This window comes from Aquarana catesbeiana, linkage group LG03 (genome assembly GCF_042186555.1).
Source record: "Aquarana catesbeiana isolate 2022-GZ linkage group LG03, ASM4218655v1, whole genome shotgun sequence".
NCBI lineage: Eukaryota > Metazoa > Chordata > Amphibia > Anura > Ranidae > Aquarana > Aquarana catesbeiana.
Window position 1 is genome coordinate 243,224,329 of NC_133326.1, and position 24,043 is coordinate 243,248,371.

A 24,043-nucleotide genomic window follows, 5' to 3' on the forward strand; every position below is an offset into this window, starting at 1 on the left:
CAGTAGAGCAGAGGACGGTGTCAGTAGAGCAGTGGACGGTGTCAGTAGAGCAGTGGACGGTGTCAGTAGAGCAGAGGACGGTGTCAGTAGAGCAGAGGACGGTGTCAGTAGAGCAGTGGACGGTGTCAGTAGAGCAGAGGACGGTGTCAGTAGAGCATCGTTTTTATTTTCATTATTTTTAGCAATTTTATTTTTTTACAAAAGGGAATTTTTTTTTTTTTTTTCATTTGGTGAAATATCAGGGGTCTACACAGGGGACTATGCGGCACATGAGGTAAATAGGGTGTGCCCAGGCACACCTGGCACACCCTGTGCGCATGCCTATATGGCAGGATTTTTCTCCAAGTTAAGTGCAGAAGAGGGAATGGATTGAAGACAGGGGATAGAAGATCTCACAAGGTGTTTGGTGTGAGGGCTCATCATGGATGAGGAGCATACTATTACTATATACTGGAACCTAGTAGAACGTTCTCGTACGTCCATGGAGTGCAGTGACACCCCTCATACAGGTACATAACGGTCCCTGCACCCCCTGACCTCAGGCACGAGCCTCCCCCTCTCGGGCACGAGCCTGGCTGCTTCTGGAACAGGTGGGAGCACGAGCCTAGGCCATCCCGAGCTCGTCCCCGCGGCTTGGAGGGAGCGCGCAGAGGATGCTGCTGGTCTTCGCTGAGGCTGCAGAGGCGGCTGTGTGAGCTCCGGAGGACAGAGCAGCATCATCAGCCCCATCTATCCTAGAAGAGCCGGGGGGTGAGCAGGCGGAGAGGAGCCCCTTGGTGGAGGTAAGGAGTGTGCCTTATAGAGGGGAGAGGAGCTCCTATAGAACCCCCCCCCCCCGGGACTCCGCTCTCTGCTCGGCAACAGATGCATTTTGCGGTAATCGCTTTATTCCTGGGCTGGCTCAGCATTGGGGCTTCTGCAGTCACGTCCCAGCCCGATCACTGAACCCCACAACTTTATTTATCTGTCACTGCAGGGACAGGGATGTGTTACCATGGGGGGTCCCCCATCATCACTGACTGGTACCCCATATCCTATGTGTCATCAGGATGCTGCAGGACAAGGGCCCATGGCAGGTGCTGCACTGCATCCTCCACACCCCAACATTCATCCAAAGATTTATTACCAATCCTTACATCTCATGGCTGCATTAGTTTTCTTATTTTTAGCATTTTTCACCCAGTGAGCCAGCCAGAAAGTCAGAACAAGCTGCCCTGCTAATGTATCAGTTAGAAGGTTGAGACAAACCATTTACCACTTGCAGGGGTGCTTACAATGATGATCTGCTTTTATTTATTTATTTTTTTATGTAGAACCTCTATCCCCCCCCCCCCCCACGCACAAAAAATGTTGCTGTGAGTGCCGGTGCACACAGAGCACGGCTTCAAAGTCGTCCGCCACTTACAGCGCGGCTTCCAAAACAACTTCTTTAATAGAAGTCCATGCAAGCCCTTCCGAAGTCGCCCCCAAGTAGTACAGGAAACTTGAGTCGCTCCTATTAGAACGGTTCTATTTTACTGCATGGAGCGTGACTTGTCAGGCGGACAAGTCGCCCCTGTGTGAACCGGCACTGATGACTTATAAAGCTTTAAAAAGCTTCAATTTGTTAATATATTTAACCCCTTGGCGCCAGCCGTACGCAAATATGTGGCCTCTCGGTGCCTGGTTCTTAGCTCCGAGGAGCCACATATTTGCAGGAATTGCTGCTTATACACCTGTGCCGAGAGCGCGTTATCCCAGCACAGTGTCTGTCGCCTGACCAAAAGCTTTTACGACGATCACGAGTTTTCGGACCACGTGATTGCCGTGACAGCCAATGACGGCGGTCATGTGACCTTAAGGAGCACCCCACCGCGCCTCCTGGCTTCATAAACCTCTTAAAGGGTCGGGAGCGGCCGGCGCTAAGAGGTTAAATCCGCTGGTACATCTAGCACAGCCTTTTTCAACCAGAGTGCCTTGAGGCTTCTTCGGGGGCGCCTTGAGGCTTCTTCGGGGAGCCTTGGGGCTTCTTCGGGGGCGCCTTGAGGCTTCTTCGGGGGCGCCTTGAGGCTTCTTCGGGGGCGCCTTGAGGCTTCTTCGGGGCGCCTTGAGGCTTCTTTGGGGGCGCCTTGAGGCTTCTTTGGGGGCGCCTTGAGGCTTCGTGGGGGAACCCTGAGGCTTCTTCGGGGGCTCCTTGAGGCTTCTTCGGGGGCTCCTTGAGGCTTCTTCGGAGGCTTTTTGAGGCTTCTTTGAGGGCTCCTTGAGGCTTCTTCGGGGCGCCTTGAGGTTTCTTCGGGGGCGCCTTGAGGCTTCTTCAGGGGTGCCTTGGCAAATTGCCAAAAAATTGTCCCAAAATTGTATACAAGCCGGCGCGTGGATGAAGACTGCCTTTTAGTTACACAAAACCACAGGTTCTCAATATGCACCATTACAACCTTCTAGCTGCCATCCTTCTAACGACCAATGACATCCTCAGTTGATATGGAGGATGTCAGTTGCCTGCATGTCATCCTTGTTTGACCCTCCCCTGCCTCTCTCCATCAGCGTTGGGGTCACATTAGCTGAGTGACGGAGAAAAATTGAGGGAGAAGAGAAACATTGGAATACTAGTCAGTACCAGTTTGCAAAAGTGTATTTACTTTGGAAGAATAAATCATTTCTTCCTTCCTTCTTTTTTTTTTTTCTTTTTTTAAATGAAATCATCTTTATTGTTGCTTTTTCATACAAAAAAAAACAAACAAACATCACGAATAACAAACAACATATACCCAACATACAACCCCTACACATGATGAGATGGGGTAGGGGAAAAAAAAAATCATCCCTAACGTTGGGTGTCCTACGTGTATTGATGTCTCTGCATTATAGCAACTATCAGAATAGTTTTTACATTTTAGAATGCGGCGCCTCAAGACTGCCCATAATTTTCAAGGGTTCCTTGACTAAAAAAAAAGTTAAGATTCACTGATCTAGCTAGCAGACTGACAATGCTCCTGTCCAAAGATGCCCCCTGTGCTCCTTCATCCAGAGTGGAGGCACACTAATACAGGAGATGTGTTACTGGCCAGATCACCAGGTGAAAACAGAGGGGAAAGAGCCTCTAAAAAAGAAAACGAATGCAGCCACCACATCTAATGTTTGGTAAGCTGCAATATATTATATTTTTGATTTGGGGTTTAATACGACTTTAAAGCGAACCTTCAGTCATTTTTTTAACTTTCCATCTATGAAATCTTCTGCCCTTGTTGTTTTAACTTTGGATAGTAAAACATTTTTTTTTCTGCTAGTAAATACCTTATACAGCCCACTTCCTGTCTCTTGTCTGGCAAAAAGTCTAGGCTTATGTCATCATGCACAGCTCTCTCTCTCTCACTCCTGAGAGCGTTTGCCAGGAAGAGAGGGGGGATGAGTCATAAGAGGGTCAATGAGAGCTGCAGAGTTGGAGGTGTGCCTCTGTGTAAATCCAGGAAGTGATCAGGCAGCAGCTTCATCTGCCCACAGTTAAAATGGCTGCAGCCAGACTCAGGGGGGGGGGGTGGATTTCTGCAGCATACTTGGCAAGTACAGAATCACAGTATATATAAAATAATATGCAAAGTGGTTAGAGGGAAGCTTCAGAATGGCAAATTTTGTATTGCAAATTATGTGGGCAGACTGCAGTTCCTCTTTAAAGTCATAAGAAATCCTCACTGTTTCCAGATGATGATTTCATTACTTACTGAGTGAGTATGTAGCTTCTTTATCTTTTAATCACAGTCTATGTTCCAGTATAAGCTGGTGCAATGACCGCTGCCCCAGGTTTCCTGTTTCAGGGTGGCTCCTTTCTATCGCAGCTTCCTATAGAGCCACCCTTGCAGGGACTAGAGCTGTTTCTCCCTACACTGTGTGCCTCAAAAGAAACACACAGCCTCATAGCCTAGGATGGCAAGGCATTCCTCTGCCTTTTCTCCTTTCCCCCTTTTGGCAGCTAACAAATTGGCACCAGACTGCACTGTCCACACAGGCAGGTACAAACAGATGGCTGAGCTGTGGCTTTACAACCCACCTAAAGCCTACTATACTGCCAGAGGGGACTGTTCAGAGGCTGCAGCTGTGGTTCTTTGCATTGCAGCAAATTCAATGTGACATGCCAAGTTGTCAGTCTCACCCGTTCAAGTCAATGAGGCTGTGCAGTTGTGGTGCATTAGTCCCATTTGAAAACTGCAAATAAATGAATAAAATAAATAAACTTAGACATTCAGGAGGCGGCAAAATCAGCTCCTGAACACCTGAGAGCAGCTGCTTAGCTGCACTCTGAAAAGTGATCCACCATGGAGAAAAAGCAAGTGTAAAAGTAATAGTAAAGGATACTAATAACAGCACTTGAGGTTTTAATAGATTTCTTCCTCTGAACTTCCTTTTAAAACTGTCTCACACTGTTTTATTTTTGTAACTGGGACCAATAAAGTCCAGTAGGAGTCTCCTCTACATTTCCAATTCCCACTTGGAACTACAACAGTACGTGCATCCTTTCATATCGATGGGGGGGACTTCTTAGGTCCCAGGGGGCACAAACAGAACAAGAGTATGGCAGCACAGCCAGGGGAGAAGAGAAGAAGAAATTAATTAAAAAAAAAAAAAAAACAGAAAATGCTTGCAATTTCTGTTATTAGTATCTAACGTATGAAAAAATAAAGGAATAAAAAAAACCTGAAAATGCTTGCAATTTCTGTTATTAGTATCTAACTTATGAAAAAAAAAAAAACCTAAAAATGCTTGCAATTTCTGTCATTAGTATCTAACTTATGAAAAAAAAAAAAAAAACTAAAAACGCTTGCAATTTCTGTTATTAGTATCTAACTTATAAAAAAAAAACCCCCGAAAATGCTTGCAATTTCTGTTATTAGTATCTAACTTGTGAAAAAATAAAATAAAAAAAAAACAGAAAATGCTTGCAATTTCTGTTATTAGTATCTAACTTGTGAAAAAATAAAATAAAAAAAAAACAGAAAATGCTTGCAATTTCTATTATTAGTATCAAACGTATGAAAAAATAAAAGAGTAAAAAAAAACCCCTGAAAATGCTTGCAATTTCTGTTATTAGTATCTAACTTATGAAAAAAAAAAAAACTAAAAATGCTTGCAATTTCTGTCATTAGTATCTAACTTATGAAAAAAAAACAAAAAACTAAAAACGCTTGCAATTTCTGTTATTAGTATCTAACTTATAAAAAAAAAAACCCCGAAAATGCTTGCAATTTCTGTTATTAGTATCTAACTTGTGAAAAAATAAAATAAAAAAAAAACAGAAAATGCTTTCAGTTTCTGTCATTAGTATCTAACTTATGAAAAAAAAACAAAAAAAAACTGAAAATGCTTGCAATTTCTATTATTAGTATCAAACGTATGAAAAAATAAAAGAGTAAAAAAAAAACCCTGAAAATGCTTGCAATTTCTGTTATTAGTATCTAACTTGTGAAAAAAATAAAATAAAAAAAAAAAACAGAAAATGCTTGCAATTTCTGTTATTAGTATCTAACGTATGAAAAAATAAAAGAGTAAAAAAAAAACAAAAAAACAGAAAATGCTTGCAATTTCAGTTATTAGTATCTAACTTATGAAAAAAAAGGAAAAAAAGTTAATATTTTTATCTCCTTCCTAAGAAGACCAGAAATTCAGGGAAGCAGCACTAACAAAGCAGGAGCCAGCAGCATTACAAGTTGTATAGTTTAAGGGCTTGGGTAAGAATTTGAACAAATCCTTTACTGGGGAATTTTTATTTTCTTGTGCTCAATGTGTTAGACTAAAAAACACAGAGGATATAATAGTGCTTTAAATAACTAGGGCTGTCAGGTCACTTCATAGAGCCCAACCTTGACAAGATGCTTTGAGTCATGTCAAGTTGCTGTGCAGCAATACAGAGCCGGCAATGTGCTTTATGTATGCTAGGTACAGATGAGTGAAGATGTGTCAGCATGGAAGAGCAGGAGCTCAGCTAGGACTGGATCTCTTATTCTGCTAATTTATGTGTACTACACTGATGAGCCACAAGAACCAATACTGGTTTAAATATCAAGTTTAATGCTTGTTTGTGATTGCCCTTTAGTTTACAGCTTTTCAAAGGTTATGATTGGAAGGCCTTAGGGCAGTGTTACTGCTTTGAAATGTCTCTGTGTTGTGAAGCAAACATTTCATATTCATGACGACCGAATTAAAGTAGAATGAAAAATGACATATATGATGCAATCTGTCAGTAACATCAACACAGCAGTCTGTTTTCCTGCCCCCAAGTTTTATCACCTGGTGATCTGACCAGTAAGTTTGTTATTTGTCAGCTTCCTTCAAGCCCTCATTCCCACCGGTACAACTTGTCATGCAATTTCATAGTTCCAAGTCACACCCTATTGTCGGCAGTGGAACTGTTCAAATCGGTGCAACTCCGACTTTGGGGTGCCGCACCGATTTAAAAAAAAAAAAAAAGGTTCCTGTACTATTTGTTTAGGTGATTTTCATGTGTGACCTGCATAGACACCTGTGCATGAAGTTACACAGATGTCCCGCAAGTCGCATCTGGAATTGCACTGACCTGCGGCTTTAAAATCAAGTTAAGTAGCATGATTTCAAAGGCGCATTCAGTGTGAAAGGGGGCTAACAGACCAAGCCATCCTGCAAAAGTAGCAGTTAGAGAGTTGTTACTTAACACTAACAGGGATGGTTTCAATGGTCAGCTTTTATTCATTCATGTAAAACCTTAATTCCAAAAGGTTAAAGCGATTGTAAACCTTAGACATGAAATATGAACAAAGTATTTCCTTCTATAGTGTGGACTTGTCTCAATTAAGAGTGCTCAGCATAATTTCTGTCTGCTGTCCCATTCCTCTGCTATCAGCATGAATCACTTCTGACAAGTTTTCCTGACACCAGGAGAAAAAAGGTGACAGGGGATTGAGCCACAGCTCTGTTCCTGTGTGCTGTGTGAAGGGGGGAAGGGAGTGTGTCCCTTCACTCCAATCGGCTCTCAGAGCTCTCCTCACTGAGCACTGTAGAGTGTAATTTCAGCACCCCAGCCCATTCTTTTCTGAAAGCTCAGACAAGCTTTATAGACTTTGGCTGTAGAGAAGAGAAGACTGCAGATAGACAGGTACAACTTATGTGGGAGGATTTGTTTAATCTTTGTGTATGTTTACAGCCACTTTAAGCCATTTTTTCATCTTTCCATCTATTAAATATTCTGCCCTTGTTGTTTTAACTTTGGATAGTAAAACCTTTTTTTTTTCTGTCAGTAGATACCTTATACAGCCCACAACCTGTTTCTTGTCTGATCATTAGCCTAGGCTTATGACATCATGCACAGCTCTCTCTCTCTCACTCTTGTGAGAGTTTGCCAGGAAGGGAGGGGGGATAAGTCATAAGAGGGCCAATGAGAGCTGCAGAGCTGGAGGTGTGTCTCTGTGTGTCTGTGTAAATCCAGGAAGTGATCAGGCAGCAACTTCAGCTGCCCATAGTTAAAATGGCTGCAGCCAGACTCAGTGGAGGGAGATTTCTGCAGCATATTTGACAAGTACAGAATCACAGTATGTATAAAATAATAGGCAAAGTGGTTGGAGGAAAGCTTAAGAATGGCAAATATGTTTTTATTACAAATTATGTGAGCAGACTGCAGTTCCTCTTTACAAAAATATTGGTGTAACTATTTAAAAAGTGTTATCTAGAGTTGGATTTAAATTGCTAGTCACATATGCAACCTTCATCTAAATCTACTAGTCCATCTAACCAGTGGTGGCCCGTCCATAAGGAGCGCTGCCCCCCTAATCCATCAGTCCCCTAATCTACATGCAGGGTGCCAGACGCATGGATTCAAATGGGGTTTTTTTTTTTTTTTTTTTAGAAGCATGCGATTAGAGCTAGAAGCTCTAATTGGCTTAAAAAAGGGTGGTCTTGGGCCCCCCAAAAATGGAGCACCGGCCACCACTGCATCTACCTTCTCTACAGATTGACATCCTAATGCTAGGTTCATCTTAATTTATTGAAGTTTTTAATAATAAAACAGAATGCGCAAATACACAAAGGTACAGAGGTATTTGTTATTGTTCGTTGTAACTAAACAGTGTGCAGTAAATTGTTATAATGTTATTGTTTTGTGTCCTTTTATTGATACAATCTGACACACACTTGTACTATGTGATACCCGTATGATGGTCTGTTTCTAATTTTATGATTGTAGAACTGATGGGGATACATAAAGGCAAACTCTGCCTGAATGTGGCTCTAAGTGCAGTGTGATAGACGTCATCTTTGATGCTGATCAGTAGAGATGGACTTGTTTCAGACACACATCATCAGCATAATGGAAGATCCTCTTGTCAGACGGTTCTCTGTTAGCCATGATAAGACTGACAGCACAATGGCCTGCAGTCTATAGCAGAGTGCACCTTTTTTTGTGTGTTCACTTAATGGAGACCACAACTTGGAAGAGCCGATTCATGAGAAAAGTCTTGTCTTATCCAGCTCATCACAAATGGATCTGATGTCTTAGAACTGGTCCGAGGTTAGCCAATACAGCTTTATCATGAAATTCCAGCTTATTAGTTTACAACACCAAGATAACTAGTTTGATTTATTATACAGGATTTATTTAGTGCCAACAGATTGCACAGTGCTTTAACCACTTGCTTACTGGGCACCTAAACCCCCCTCCTGCCCAGACCAATTTTCAGCTTTCAGCGCTGTCGCACTTTGAATGACAATTGCGCGGTCATACAACACTGTACCCAAATGAAATTTTTATCATTTTTTTCCCCACAAATAGAGATTTCTTTTGGTGGTATTTGATCACCTCTGGGGTTTTTATTTTTTGTTAAAAAAATTAAAGACCACATTTAAAAAAAAAAAAATTCAAAACCGTTTTATATTTTGTTAATAAATTTTGCAAACAGGTAATTTTTCTCCTTCATTGATGTACGCTGATAAGGCGGCACTGATGGGCACGGATAGGCTGCACTGATGGGCACGGATAGGCTGCACTGATGGGCACTGATAAGGCGGCACTGATGGGCACTAATAGGCGGCACTGGTGGGCACTGATGAGGTGGCACTGGTGGGCACTGAGATGTGGCACTGATGGGTGGCACTGATGAGGAGCACTGATGGGAATTGATAGGTGGCACTGAAGGGCACTAATAGGTGGCACTGATAGCTGGCACTGATGGGCACTAATTGACACTGGTAGGCGACACTGATAGGCAGCACTGCTAGGTGGCACTGATGAGGACCTGATTGACATCACTGGTGGGAATTGATAGGTGGTACATGTGGTCATTGATAGGTGGCACTGATTGATTGGTGGGCACTGTGGGCACATATGAGGCGGCTTCGTCTCTCCTTGCTCGGGACTTCAACAGAAGCCGGTGATCGGCTTTTTTTTCTCCTCATGCTGTCAGCGTGAGAAGAAAAAAAAATGATTAACAATCCTCTGTTTACATCACGTGATCAGCTGTCGTTGCCTGACAGCTGATCACATGGTAAGGGGTCGGGATCGACCCCTTACTCTGATCTGTGATCACCTGAGTCTCATTGACTCGGGCGATCACAGCACGCGCCGCGCGTGCCCTGCAGGGGGCGTGGCCAGCTTGCAAAGGAGAGGACGTCTATTGACGCAAAGCAGAACCACACTGTAGCCATCATTCGGCTATAGCGCAGATCTGAAGTAGTTAAAGAATAACTGTAGACTGTACAGTTACAAAACAAGAGGAATAGGAGAGTCCTGCTCCTAAAAGCTCACAATCTAAAAGGGAGAATCCACAGAGATTGCTCTGAACATCTGGCAAGTATACTGTACATGGCCAATAAAGTATAGAGCCTCTCCTGGGGCACTTATCTCATTGTTGTTATGTTGCCCAGACGACAGGCTCAGTATAGATTGCCAGGCACAGTGACATATTGATTGATTCTTATAACCAGATTTATGACCAGTACATTACCCGAAGGTAGCTAGCATGCTGCATTCAAATATTATTTCCATAAGGAAGACTTTATTATTAGCATGGATAGCTAATCAGAAATGGTAGTATAGATTTATCTTAAAGTGGCTGTAAAGTCAGAAGGTTTTTTTTATCTTAATACATTCTATGCATTAAAGTGGTTGTAAACCCTTTACAACCACTTTATACTACAGGCAAGCCTATAATTAGGCTTACCTGTAGCTACACTGGATATCTTCTAAGCCTGCACGGTTTAGGAGATATCCCCTGTATTTGCATGTGCCAACGTCATCGGCACATGCGCACTTTGGCAAACTAAAGCAATGACACGTACGTGCTGATGCTTCAGTTGTACTGTGCCGTTACCGGCGGCTCCGGAGCGCATGTGCGTGAGTGACGTCAACGCAGCTCTGGCCAATCACAGCGCCCAAGCCGTGATACCCGGAAGTAACCCCCCAGGGAGATGACGGCCGCCGGAGTGGTGAATGAGGACCGCTGTGAGGGCTTCGGTCTTAGGTAAGTAATTCATAATGAGCTAGTATGCTATGCATACTAGCTCATTATGCCTTTGTCTTGCAGGGGTTTTTTTTGTTTTTTTTTTTAAACGGGTTTACAACCACTTTGAGTTAAAAAGCCTTCTGTGTGCAGCAGCCCCCTAATAATTATCTAGCCCCATCTCTCCAGCGATGTCCACGAGTTCCTCGGCCATCCGGGACTCTCTTCCATTGGCTCCAGCTGCTGTCAATCAAAGCCAGTTAGCCAATCAGGAGAAAGAGGAGACGGGGCCAAATCAGGGCTCTGTGCCTGACAGAGCTGTGACTTTCCTCGGGTGCCCCCATAGCAAGCTGCTTGCTGTGGTGGCACTCGACAGATGGGAGAGGCCAGGAGAGCCAAAGAGGGTCCCGAGAAGAGAAGGATTTGGACTGTTCTGTACAAAACCACTTCACAGAGCAGGTAAGTATAACATGTTTGTTATTTTTAGAGAAAAAAAACGAGACTTTACAATCACTTTAAAGATTGATTCACATAGGTGTCTAAAATGCAACATTTAGATGTGTACAGAGTAAAGTTTTGTATGCATCTAAACGCAGCACAATAGGAATCAACGGGGCCATACAAACTGCTGTCTACAAAGAAAATGTGCATTGTGTTTAGGTGTAAAAAAAGCAAGACACGGCTGCATCAGAGGCCGTACATATCTGCATATGTTATATGTGTAAACACTACTTGTAAAGTCATTAGAAGAATTGTACGTGTCCAAACACATCTAAATGCAGCTAAACGGGTGTAGTTCAGGTGCTAGCTCTGCCAGCAAGAGCCAGGGCTCCATGCAGAAAATATGCAAATGCTTGTGTGAATGAACCCTTATAATGCAGAATCTAAAGAATACCACTTCTTTTATATACTGACCATATTCACTATATATATCCTAGAGCACTTAGCCAGGCTGTTTTTTTTTTTTGCCTACACAATTTTGCCCTAGATTCCATCCCTCCAGTTTTAATAAATCAGCTTATTTTCTGAGCAGCCTGCAGGGGGTTATGTCATAAAGGGCAGCGTCATCTAAACTGATGGAAAGAAAATACATCTTCTTCACAGTTATCAGCTGTATACATTTTCTTTTTCAAGCAAATAAGACAATTTGATTGGTTGCAATGGATGACACAGACACTATTTCTTTTTTGTGTTCCATACTTTACCCTAAATAAGATGAAGAAACTCTTGTATTCTTTCACTTCAGTGGAAACCCTTTATAACCCCTTGTTACAATGACTTTATTAATCTTCACTGTGGAATTTGTGATTAATTAAAGTTGAACTTAACGTAGAGCAAAACTTATTTTTTAAATTTTTGGTACAGTGAGTTTGTTTTTTTGTGTCCCATTGGGAAAGTTTCCCCTCACTTCCAGTCCCATAGGCAACTCAGGAAGTGAGAGGAAATCCCCTGTTGTCACCAGAGTCAGCAGAACTAGTGGCCCCGTTGCAAGATTTCTCCTCTTTCACTCTCACTGATAATGATAAATAGGACAAATAGAGAGGGTGAATCTCCCTAACAGGAGCAAGTACAGAAATCAATACCTGATGAGTGTTCTAATCCCTCTCCACTCCATCCACAGCTGAAGTCTTAAAGTGGTTGTAAAGTCTCGGTTTTTTCCTTATAAAAATAACAAACATGTTATATTTATACTTACCTGCTCTGTTGCAGTGGATTTGCACAGAGCAGCCCGGATCCTCCTCTTCCAGGGTGCCTGTTTTGTGATCCTGGCCCCTCCCTCCTGTTCAGTGCCCCCACAGCAATAATCTCACAAAGTGTAACTAATTAAAAAAACACAATATGTATTCCAACCCAGATAGTGATACTTGAAAATCATACGGGACTTAAAATAAATACAAATAAACAATAAATAAATAACTGAATAATAGTGACTCCAATATAAAAGTCTTTAAAGTAAATGAATCCACAGATGGTGATTGAAAAATTGATCAGCAAGCACCCAGTGAAAAAATCCACCACCTATAACGATGCACGCTTACCAGAGGTAAGCTTTAACCCAGCTTATATTAGAAATCCACTCAGCAGGGACACCACCATCAGTCTCATCACAGGGGAAGGACAACCAGAACTCTCCGTCCAAAGAAACCGAAGGTCAGCAAGAGGAACCCAGGGAAATGAGAGACACATTCTCCATAGTGTGAATCCGTATAGACAGTTTATTGAAATAAAAGATAATTGCACTTACATGGGAAAGTACGATTAAAAGCATGTATCATGGAACAGCCGGCCGGCCTGTATACACCCGTTCACAGTGGGATAGAAATGATGACGTCAGCGCGTCTGCCTTCCAGCGCGTCTGCCTTTTGGAAGACAGACGCGGTGACGTCATTGTTTCTATCCCACTGTGAACGGGTGTATACAGGCTGGCCGGCTGTTCCATGATACATGCTTTTAATCGTACTTTCCCATGTAAGTGCAATTATCTTTTATTTCAATAAACTGTCTATACGGATTCACACTATGGAGAATGTGTCTCTCATTTCCCTGGGTTCTTCTTGCTGACCTTCGATTTCTTTTGAGTTCTGGTTGTCCTTCCCCTGTGATGAGACTGATGGTGGTGTCCCTGCTGAGTGGATTTCTAATATAAGCTGGGTTAAAGCTTACCTCTGGTAAGCGTGCATCGTTATAGGTGTTGGATTTTTTCACTGGGTGCTTGCTGATCAATTTTTCAATCACCATCTGTGGATTCATTTACTTTAAAGACTTTTATATTGGAGTCACTATTATTCACTTATTTATTTATTGTTTATTTTTATTTATTTTAAGTCACGTATGATTTTCAAGTATCACTCACTATCTGGGTTGGAATACATATTGTGTGTTTTTAATTTGTTACACTTTGTGAGATTATTTCAATAATTTTTCTGAATTGTGGTTTCTTCACAATCCTTAATTTATTTGTTAGCGCGGTTCTGTTGATTATTTTAATTTATGTGATTTTGGTACCTACAAATTAGAACTGCAGCTTGGGGTATTGGGAAGCGCAGTAATTTTGTATTTTTTGATTGACAGCAGCGGGAGCCATTGGCGCTGCTGCTGTGCCTCAGCCAATCAGGAAGGAGAATCTCAGATGGCCGAGACACTCATGGACATCGCTGGACAGCGAGGGACCTCACGTAAGTGTTAGGGTGGCTGAGGGAGGGTGCTACACACAGAAGGCTTTTTATCTTAATGCATAGAATGCATTAAGATAAAAAAACCTTTTGCCTTTACAACCACTTTAATTCTATGCATGAAGGTAAAAAAAATCTACTCTGTGTAGCAGCCCCCCCATATGTACCTAAGCCCGATCTTCCTCCAGCGATGTGTTGGAGAGTCTCGGCTCTCTGGGGACTATCCCTCCTCATTGGCTAAGACAGCAGTGGGAGCCATTGGTTCCCACTGTTGTCAATCACAGCCAGAGAGCCAATGAGGAAAGAGAGGGGTGGGGCCAAGCCTTCGGCTCTGTGTGTGAATGGACACGCAGAGCCACGGCTCAGGGGCGAGCCTGCTCTGGTGCCCCCATTGCAAGCTGCTTCTCCTGGGGACACTTGACAGGTCAGCCGCACCGGCAGGGAACCTGAGAAGAGGTGGATCATGGCTGCTCTGTGCAAAACCACTACACAGTGCAGGTAAGTATAACATATTTATTATTATTTTTTTTAAATTGACTTCAATATCACTTTAAAAAAAAGTGGTTCCTTTATTTATACTTTTAGCCAGAAATAAAATGCTGTTTTATACAATCATAAACACTGCATACACCAGTACTCAGTTGTCACCAGAACAGGTGGCCCTATTGGAAGATTTACTCTTACCTCTTGTTCTGTATTGATGACAATAGTGACCAGGAAAAATTCAGTTGGTGAAACTCCCCAGAGGGCATAAAGAACCAAATTCTGAGAGGGGTTCTCACCCTTCCCTACGATGTCCAAAAATAAAAAACAAACACAAAATCGAATGTATAAACATCCCCTCCACAGTAGCACTCAGATTGGGTTTTTTGTCTAAAAATAAAAAACATGTTATACTTACCTGCACTGTGTAGTGGTTTTACACCATGCAGCCCGGCTCCTCCTCTTCTTGGGTCCCTGGCAGGCTCTCCTGGCCCCTCCCTCTTGCCATGTGCCCCCCACAGCAAGCAGTTTATTATGGGGGGCACCCGAGCTCAGCCCCGCCCCCTCCCTCTCCCCATTGGCTTACTGACTTTGATTGAAAGCAGCATGAGCCACTGTGTGTCTTAGCCAATCAGGACAGCCGAGGCTCTCGTGCAACATCACTGGATTAAGATGAGGCTCAGGTAAGTATTAGGGTGGATATGGGGGGGCTGCTGCACACAGAGGTTTTTTTTTATCTTAAGGCTCCCTGCACACTGAAGCTCATAAACGGCCGTTTTTGGGAGTTTGTGCGTTTTTTTTTAACAGCCTATAAACTCTGCTCTATGTTATCCTATGTGTCCATGCACACATGGACGTTTTTGGACGTTTATCAACAGTGGAGTTTATGGGCTGTTGTCTGAACGCCCTAAAATCACATTCAGGAGCTGTTTTTCTGACCACAAAAAATGCTTAAAAAGGTTAAACACTGATAAACGTCGATAAACACTCACCAGCGTTTTTTAACATTTTTGATCCATTGAAAAAACAATAAAAAAAAATTTTCTTAAAAAAAAAAAAAAAAAAAACGCTAAAAACTGCTAACGCGCAAAAACGCTAATAAATGCTATTGCAAAAATGGTAAAAAATGTTGAACGACTCACTGCAAAGCTACTGGCGTTTTTATAATGTTATTTTAACGTCCAGTGTGCATGGAGCCTAATGCATAGAATGCATTAAGATAAAAAAACCTTCTGCCTTTACAATCACATTATTATTATTATTATTATACAGGATTTATATAGCGCCAACAGTTTGCGCAACGCTTTACAACATGGGGCAGACAGTACACTTACACTACAAATCAATACAGGAGGGATCAGAGGGCCCTGCTTGTTAGAGCTTACAATCTAGAAGGGAGGGTCAAGTGGAAACAAAAGGTAATAACTGTGGGGGATGAGCTGATGGAAAAAAAAAATGAAAATACAGTTGTTAGGTGTGGGTAGGATAGGTAGGATAGGCTTCTCTGAAGAGAAGGGTTTTCAGGGATCTTCTGAAAGCTAATAAAGTAGGAGATAAGCGGACAGATTGGGGTAGGGCATTCCATAGGATTGGAAAGGCTTTGGAGAAGGCCTGGAGACGAGCATGGGAGGAGGTGACAAGGGAGCTAGAGAGCAGGAGGTCTTGAGAGGAACGAAGAGAGCGAGTGGGTTGGTATTTAGAGACTAAGCTAGTGATGTAGCTGGGGGCGAAATTGTGGATGGCTTTGTACGTAGTTGTTAGAATTTTGAATTTAATTCTTTGGCCGAGCAGAAGCCAGTGGAGGGATTGACAGAGAGGAGTGGCAGACACAGAGCGATTGGTAAAGTGGATGAGTCTGGCAGCGGCATTCATAATGGATTGAAGAGGTGATAGACTATGTAGAGGTAAGCCAATGAGAAGGGAGTTGCAGTAGTCGAGGCGAGAGATGACCAGCGAGTGAATTAAGAGCTTTGTTGTGTCATTGGTTAGAAAGGGGCGTATTTTGGAGATGTTGCGGAGGTTGAGGCGGCAGGATTTGGACAGTGATTGGATGTGTTGCTTGAAGGAGAGTTCAGAGTCTAGGACTACACCTAGAACCTTGGCATGTGGGGATGGGCTTATAGTTGTGCCATCGATTTTGACTGAGAGATCAGGGGAAGAGGCATATGGGGGAGGAAAAATTATAAGTTCGGTTTTGGCTAGATTGAGTTTAAGGAAGTGGTGTGACATCCAGACTGATATATCTGATAGTAAATTAGTGATACGTGAGGAGACAGAGGGAGTGAGCTGACAGGTAGAGAAATAGATTTGGGTGTCGTCAGCGTAGAGGTGGTATTGGAAGCCATGGGAGGCTATCAGTTGACCCAGGGAGGCAGTGAAGATTGAAAATAGTAGAGGTCCAAGAACAGAACCCTGAGGGACCCCAACAGAGAAAGAAAGAGGAGAGGAGGAAGTAGAGTTATAAGAAACGCTAAAGGTGCGGTTGGATAAGTAGGAAGAGAACCAGTGAAGTGTACAGTCACGGAGACCAGAGGCATGTAGTTTTTTGAGGAGGAGGGGGTGGTCAACCGTATCAAAGGCAGCAGAGAGGTCCAGGAGTAGGAGTACAGAATAGTGTCGATTGGTTTTGGCCGTTAGTAGATCGTTTGTTAGTTTTAGGAGAGCAGTTTCTGTGGAGTGTTAAGAACGAAATCCAGACTGAAGGGGATCAAGAAGGCCATTATCAGTGAGGTGGATGCTCAGTCGGTTGTAGACCAGACGTTCGAGGAGTTTGGATAAGAAGGGGAGCAAGGAGATGGGGCGTAGGTTGTTAAGATTGGATGGGTCCAGTGAAGGCTTTTTAAGTATGGGTCTGACAAGTGCATGTTTTAGAGAGTTAGGGAAGATGCCAGAAGAGAGGGAGAGATTGAAGATGTGGGTTAGAGAGTGTAGTATAGGGCCAGAGGGTGAACGTAGCATTTGTGAGGGAACAGGATCCAGAGGGCAGATAGTAAGGTGGACATTAGCAAGTAGTTTAGCAACTTCGTCTGTAGTGGTGGGGTTGAAAGAGGGAAATAATGATTGTGCCTGTGGGCATGAAGTGTAAAGCGTGGAGGGTGTTGGCACAGTAGAGATCTCAGCGCGAATAGTATCAATCTTCTGTTTGAAGTGATTGGCGATCTCCTGTGCAGTGAGTGAGTTGGCGGGTGGAGGCGGTGGAGGACGAAGTAGAGAGTTGAAGATGGAGAAGAGTTGACGGGGACAGGATGATAAGTTGCTAATGAGAGTGGTAAAATAGGTCTGCTTGGCAGAGAGGAGGCTGGAATTGTATTTTTGGAGGGCAGATTTATATTGGTTGAAATCTCTCTGGGACTTAGTCGTACGCCACAGGCACTCAAGAGCACGACTACGTTTTTTCAGACTTCTAGTATCATCTGTTTGCTTTATTCCATAATACTGAGAACATGTGTGTGTGTTCTGCTGCTTTCATGAGAAGGAAGTGTCACCAGCACACCAGGATCTCCAAAATTGGGTCCAAAATATAATCACATAGTATCAAAAAAATAAATAGAAGCGCCTGGTCACATGCCTGATGAAGGGGTCCTGCGTGGCTCCGAAACGTCGCATCTATTTATTTTTTGATACTATGTAATTTTGGAGATTCTGGTGTGCTGGTGACACTTTCTTCTCATGATTGCAGTCGGTTCCAGCCGTTGGTCATTTCAGCACCCAGTTTCAGATACAGCCATTTGTGCAGGAATGTGTGTGTTGGGAGTATTGCATTGGATGTTCTGCTGCTCTTTCACAGTCCATTCAGCAGACTAGGGGTATGAAAGTAGTATATATGTAAAAAAAAGTCAAATAAAATACTATTTTCACCATTTATCATTCTTTATTCTTCTGGTCCCCTGCAGCTACTTTGGGGGAGATTTACTAAAACTGGATCATGCAAAATCTGGTGTAGCTGTGCATAGAAACCAATCAGCTTCCAGGTTTTATTGTCAAAGCTTCATTGAACAAGCTGAAGTTAAAAGTTGATTTTGATTGCTCCAGTTTTAGTAAATCCCCCCCTTTGTGCCTGCCTGCAAGCATTCTAGCAACTGCTGCATGTCATTCCTCAGGGTGGGTTTCCTAAAGGTGACAACATTGGACCATGCCTGTGCAATGTTCATGGCTGTAGTCTCTATGGGGAGAACGTACGACAAGGCGACAGTGCAGAAGAATATTTGCAAGACATGGACAGAGCATTGCTATGCTATAACAGGAAGTGCTGAACAAGGAACTATATGGCAGGCTCAGTAGGTGTTATTATAATGAAAGCAACAAATTCTAAAATATTCCAAATGACTTTAACATGTTAAAGCTTAAATTAGATTTTTTTTTTTAATTGGGTTTACATATACTTTAGCTAAAATGGTGTGAAAGTGGTGTCCCTTTTCTTGAGTGATTAATGTGGCAGGGATGTAGGAATCACTAAAGTAGGCAAAAACGCTTCCTGCCATTATAACATTAGAGACTGCCATTAGCACTGACTTAGAACATCCTGTAGCCTTTCGCTGTGTAGACCAGGTCATGAATGCCATAAGCTGGGAGGAATAAACATGAATGCTCAGCCTGTAGTCTGAAAATTTAAGCAGTGTCTTATAGACAGGTGACATCATATGTCATGCAGATAGGGTAGCACAACCATAGATTTCTGTATATGGAGGGCATAAGTATGACCCTGACATCTATGCACACTAACCACATTCTTCAGCTGTTCATAGTCATACAGTGGATATATTAACCACTTGCCGACCGGCTGCCATCATTATACTGCGGCAGGTTGGCACGTTTTCACGAGCCATCGTAGCTGTACTTTGGCCCTTTTAAGCAGGGATAGCAGGCGCGTGCACGCCCGCTGCACTGCGGGGGTGCCAATGCGCGTGGCCGGCGGTCACGATGACTGCCGGCCACGTGCGATCATGGGCATGAGAGCCAGACACACAAATCCCTGTTCTGTGAGGAGAGGAGAGACAGATCGTGTGTTCCTACTAGCTAGGAACAATGATCTGTCATCTCCTCTAGTCAGTTCCATGCCCCTACAGTTAGAACACACACGAGGGAACACATTTAACCCCTTGCTCACCCCTAGTGTAAACCCCTTCCCTGCCAGTGACATTTACGCAATAATCAGTGCATTTTTATAGCACTGATTGCTGTATAAATGTCAATGGTCCCAAAAATGTGTCAAAAGTGTCTGATCTGTCCGCTATAATGTTGCAGGCCCGATAAAATTTGCAGATCACCGCCATTACTAGTAAAAAAAAATAATAATAATAATAAAAATGCTATAAAAATGCCAAAACTATTTCCCATAGTTTGTAGACGCTATAACTTTAGTGCAAACCAATCAATATATTCTTATTGCGATTTTTATTACCAAAAATATGTAGAAGAATACATATCGGCCTAAACTGAGAAAAAAATTAGCTTTTTTAAAAAAAATTGGGGATATTTATTTTAGCAAAAAGTACAAAATATTGTGTTTTTTTTTCAAAACTGTTGCTCTTTTTTTGTTTATAGCCCAAAAAAAAGCAAAAACCGCAGAGATGATCAAATACCACCAAAAGAAAGCTCTATTGGAAAAAAAGAACGTAAATTTTGTTTGGGTACAGCGTCGCATGACCGCGCAATTGACGTTTTTTTTTAGTTGTGCTTAGAGCTGCATGATTCTGGCCAAAATGAGAATCACGATTTTTTTTTTTGCTTAGAATAAACATCAACACAAACAAACATTCTCTCACGATTCTTCCAGCGTAAAATCTTTAACATTATACAAAAAAATTGGGCTAACTTTACTGGTTAGTTTTTTTTTAAATTCATTCATTTTTCCAAAAAAATTGCATTTGAAAGACCGCTGCGCAAATACAGCGTGACATAAAATATTGCAACAACTACCATTTTATTCTCTAGGGTCTCTACTAAAAAAAATATATATATAATGTTTGGGAGTTCTAAGTCATTTTCTAGCAAAAAAAATGATTTTAACTTGAAACTAACAAATGTCAGAAAAAGGTTTAGTGTTTAAGTGGTTAAACGTTCCTCATTTACACACAGGTCTATTCCTTTGACAAGTTGTTACAATGTTTAGACTTAGTTCCGCTGCTAAAGAATGTTGTGATTCTTGGCAGACTGCCCGTTTTTTTTCTTCTTGTCTTTTGACGGCTGTGGCTTCAACAGAGTAGAGAGAATTCTCTGCATAGAAAGAATCGGGAAATAATTTTTTTAAGATCGCAGTGGGGAAAGAATTGCAATAACTATTCTTAACAATTAATCGTGCAGCTCTACTTGTGCTCTATAGGAACAAAATGATCTCTTATGATTCTAATCTTATGTCTGTGACTGGACAAGGAGAGAGGATGGTCTGGTAAATAAAAGGACTCCCTCTTTTCTGAAAGGAATACAAGGCATTTTGTGATTGGACAAGGGAAAAGGGAAGGGATTGTAAACGACTGAATCCCTTCAATTACCATACCTGTATGTATTTTTTCAACTCTGCATCATCAGAAGTATAGAATGCCTGTCCATTTTGGCATGAATGGGACTACCATTTTTAAACTTAACTGCTTTGATTCAGACCTAGAATTACCATCATTAGAGATACACTATATTACCAAAAGTATTAGGACGCCTGCCTTTACACACGCATGAACTTTAATGGCATCCGAATCTTAGTGCATAGGGTTCAATATTGAGTTGGCCCATCCTTTGCAGCTATAAAAGCTTCCACTCTTCTGAGAAGGCTGTCCACAAGGTTTAGTAGTGTGTCTATGGGAATGTTTGACCATTCTTCCAGAATTGCATTTGTGAGGTCAGGCACTGATATTGGATGAGAAGGCCTGGATTGCAGTTTTCGCTCTAATTCATCCCAAAGGTGTTCTATCGTGTTGAGGTCAGGACTCTGTGCAGGCCAGTCAAGTTCCTCCACCACAAACTCGCTCATCCATGTCTTTATGGACCTTGCTTTGTGCACTGGTGTGCAATCATGTTGGAACAGGAAGGGGCCATCCCCAAACTGTTCCCACAAAGTTGGGAGAATTAAATTGTCCAAAATGTCTTGGTATGCTGACGCCTTAAGAATTCCCTTCACTGGACATAAGGGGCCAAGCCCAACCCCTGAAAAACAACCCCACACCATAATCCCCCCTCCACCAAATGATTTGGACCAGTGCACAAAGCAAGATTTATAAAGACATGGATGAGCGAGTTTGGGGTGGAGGAACTTGACTGGCCTGCACAGAGTCCTGACCTCAACCCGATAGAACACCTTTTGGGATGAATTAGTGCAGAGACTGCGAGCCAGGTCTTCTCATCCAACATCAGTGCCTGACCTCACAAATGCGCTTCTGGAAGAATGGTCAAACATTCCGATAGATACACTCCTAAACCTTGTGTTTAGAAGTGTTGAAGCTGTTATAGCTGCATAGGGTGGGCCAACTCAATATTTAACCCTACGGACTAAGACTGGGATGCCATTAAAGTTCATGTGTGAGTAAAGGCAGGCGTCCCAATACTTTTGGTAATATTGTGTGACTTGTTTGTATCAAGCACAAGTATAAAAATTATAAAAAAAATATATATATTTTCCTGGAATACAGCTTTAATCACAGATGTTTCAACACAGACTCAATCTTCAAAATCATCAGGTAATCCCAGACTGAAGATCCTACCTCCTTAACCAGACTTTTATAGTTTGAAGTGCAAGACAACCCACAGTCAATAACTTAGGACACTGGAAAAAAAATAAACCAACAAAGTCATATGGCCTCTCTTAGGCCCCTTTCACACTGGGGCGGGGGCGGCGTCGGCGGTAAAGCGCTGCTATTGTTAGCAGCGCTTTACCGGCGGTATTTGGCCACTAGCGGGGCGGTTTTAACCCCCGCTAACGGCCGAGAAAGGGTTAAAAAAACCGCAAGGTGCCACTTTGCTGCGGTATAGCTGCGATGTCCCATTGATTTCAATGGGCAGGAGCGGTGAAGTATATACCGCTCCTTCACCGCTCCGAAGATGCTGCTAGCAGGACTTTTTTTCCCATCCTGCTAGCACACCGCTCCAGTGTGAATGCCCTCGGGGCTTTCACACTGGAGACAAAGCAGCGGCTGTTTCGAGTCGGTTTGCAGGCGCTATTATTAGCGCAATAGCGCCTGCAAACCACCCCAGTGTGAAAGGGTCGGATTCTCCATACCACATTGATGTGGTTTGGTAAGTACAACCAGAGATTCTGGGAAGTTTTCCTAAGGGGGATGTTGAACATGGCCCTTTTCACTTTTCATTTTGTGAAATATAAGGTTTAAAGCCCAACTTCAGGCAAAACTTTTGCTTAGTTCAGATTTGGGAAGGGTTAGAACCTCTTCAGATTTTACTGCTGTCTATGATTACTTTGGAGAGATTTCCCCTTACTTCCTGTTTAGTTACCAGAACAGCATATAAATTAATGTTTCTGATAAAGACAACAATGGAAACATTTTTTAGTAGAGTAAGGCCCCTTTCACATGGGCACCTTCTGTTTTGAACAGCAGGGGATCTGTCTGCTGATCCCTTGCTGAGCGGGTGGATGACAAGTCTGTGTCCGCTCAGTTTCTGTGGAGCAGACCTGGGCACAGCCTATGGACAACTGGGCATAAACGGACTCCGTTTACACCCAACTACATTTGATCTGATCTGCCTACACAGAGGAGAACAGATCCCCTTCCATTTGTTTTTAGCAGATCTGATCAAGGTAGGTGAGTGTAAACAGACACTTATCCATTTATACCCACCAGTCCATAGAGGTGAATGGACCGTCTGATCAGGTCCGCCGGAAAAACTGACAATTAATTGTAACCGTCTTGTGAAAGGGACCTAAGGAAAAGTTTAGTTGGCCATACACTGTACAAAATTTGCTTAGTGGGTGGCCCTTTTGCCCTCCTCCCGTCCAGTATGCTTCGATTGAGAATTTGGGAAAGCAGGGTGGAAAATTGGCAGCAGAACAATGGCTGCATCCAATCAGATGCAGCTGCTGTTCAGCTATATTGACAGCCAGCAGAACCATTACAATAGTCACAGCAGGCAGGGCCGTCGCTCCCGCTAGGCAAAAGCTCGCAGGCTGAACAAAAAAAGGCCTATTTTTTTAAAGTCTGGCACTCCGCGGGCATGAAAAATCATAGCAGAAATTTCTAAAGAGGAATGTCATCCTCCCAATGAAAACTTGAGTTGACTGTCCTTACCTGGTTCTTGCAGCCGGCTCCCCAGTGATGCAGCGTCAGATCTCTCACATGTGCAGTTAGAGGACTGATGCTGTTTACATATTACTCTATGAATAAATTGTAAAAAAATTTACATCACATATCCCTGGATGCAATACTTTTCACCATTCATAGAATGATATCTAAACAGACAGGTTTTCTGTCTGCACATGTGCAAGATTTGTCACTTCCTCTGTTTGTATGAATGGAAAGCCTCCTGGGATTAGAATCCTCAAAAGTTATGAAAAGTTACGTTTTTGAGTAATGGTTTACGTTAAAACGGAGTTCCGCCCCAAAAAAAAAAAAAAAAAAAAAGTCAGGAGCTACAAAAAGTGTAGCTGCTGACTTTTAATAATCAGACACTTACCTGTCCCATGGTCCAGCAATGCGGGTGTACGAAGCCCCTCTCCCCCTCCTCTCCACGGCGCTGGCATTCTTACTGTGGGCGAGCCGCGCTGCCCGCTGTGAATGGCCGGGCAATCTTCTGGGACCTGGGACCCAGAAGATTGCAGGGGGGGAGAGGTGAACTTCCTTCCGGTGCCACGGAGCCCCGAGAGGAAGTGGGAGCTGGATGCCTCCAAAAAGAGAGTATCCGCTCCCCCAAAAAAATGACATGCCAAATGTGGTATGTCATGGGGTCACCGTCACTTAAAGCGTAAGTTCCATCTCTGGGTGGAACTCTGCTTTAAGTGGCTTTAGAATTAAAGGG

At 42.8% G+C, this 24,043-nt stretch overlaps 1 protein-coding gene across 16 annotated transcripts in view; it reads left to right on the forward strand.

Annotated features, from left to right (window-relative positions):
• The first annotated feature begins 591 nt into the window (after positions 1–591).
• NRCAM (neuronal cell adhesion molecule) overlaps positions 592–24,043 on the forward strand; it is a 320,212-nt gene continuing 296,760 nt past the window's right edge. For 7 of the 16 annotated variants that reach the window (XM_073619911.1, XM_073619910.1, XM_073619918.1 and 4 more), the window contains exon 1: positions 593–782. The gene's annotated coding sequence lies outside the window, so the exon portion shown is untranslated. Of the gene's footprint in view, positions 783–24,043 lie in introns of all 16 variants that reach the window. The other 9 variants (XM_073619920.1, XM_073619921.1, XM_073619922.1 and 6 more) reach the window with 2 other exon arrangements.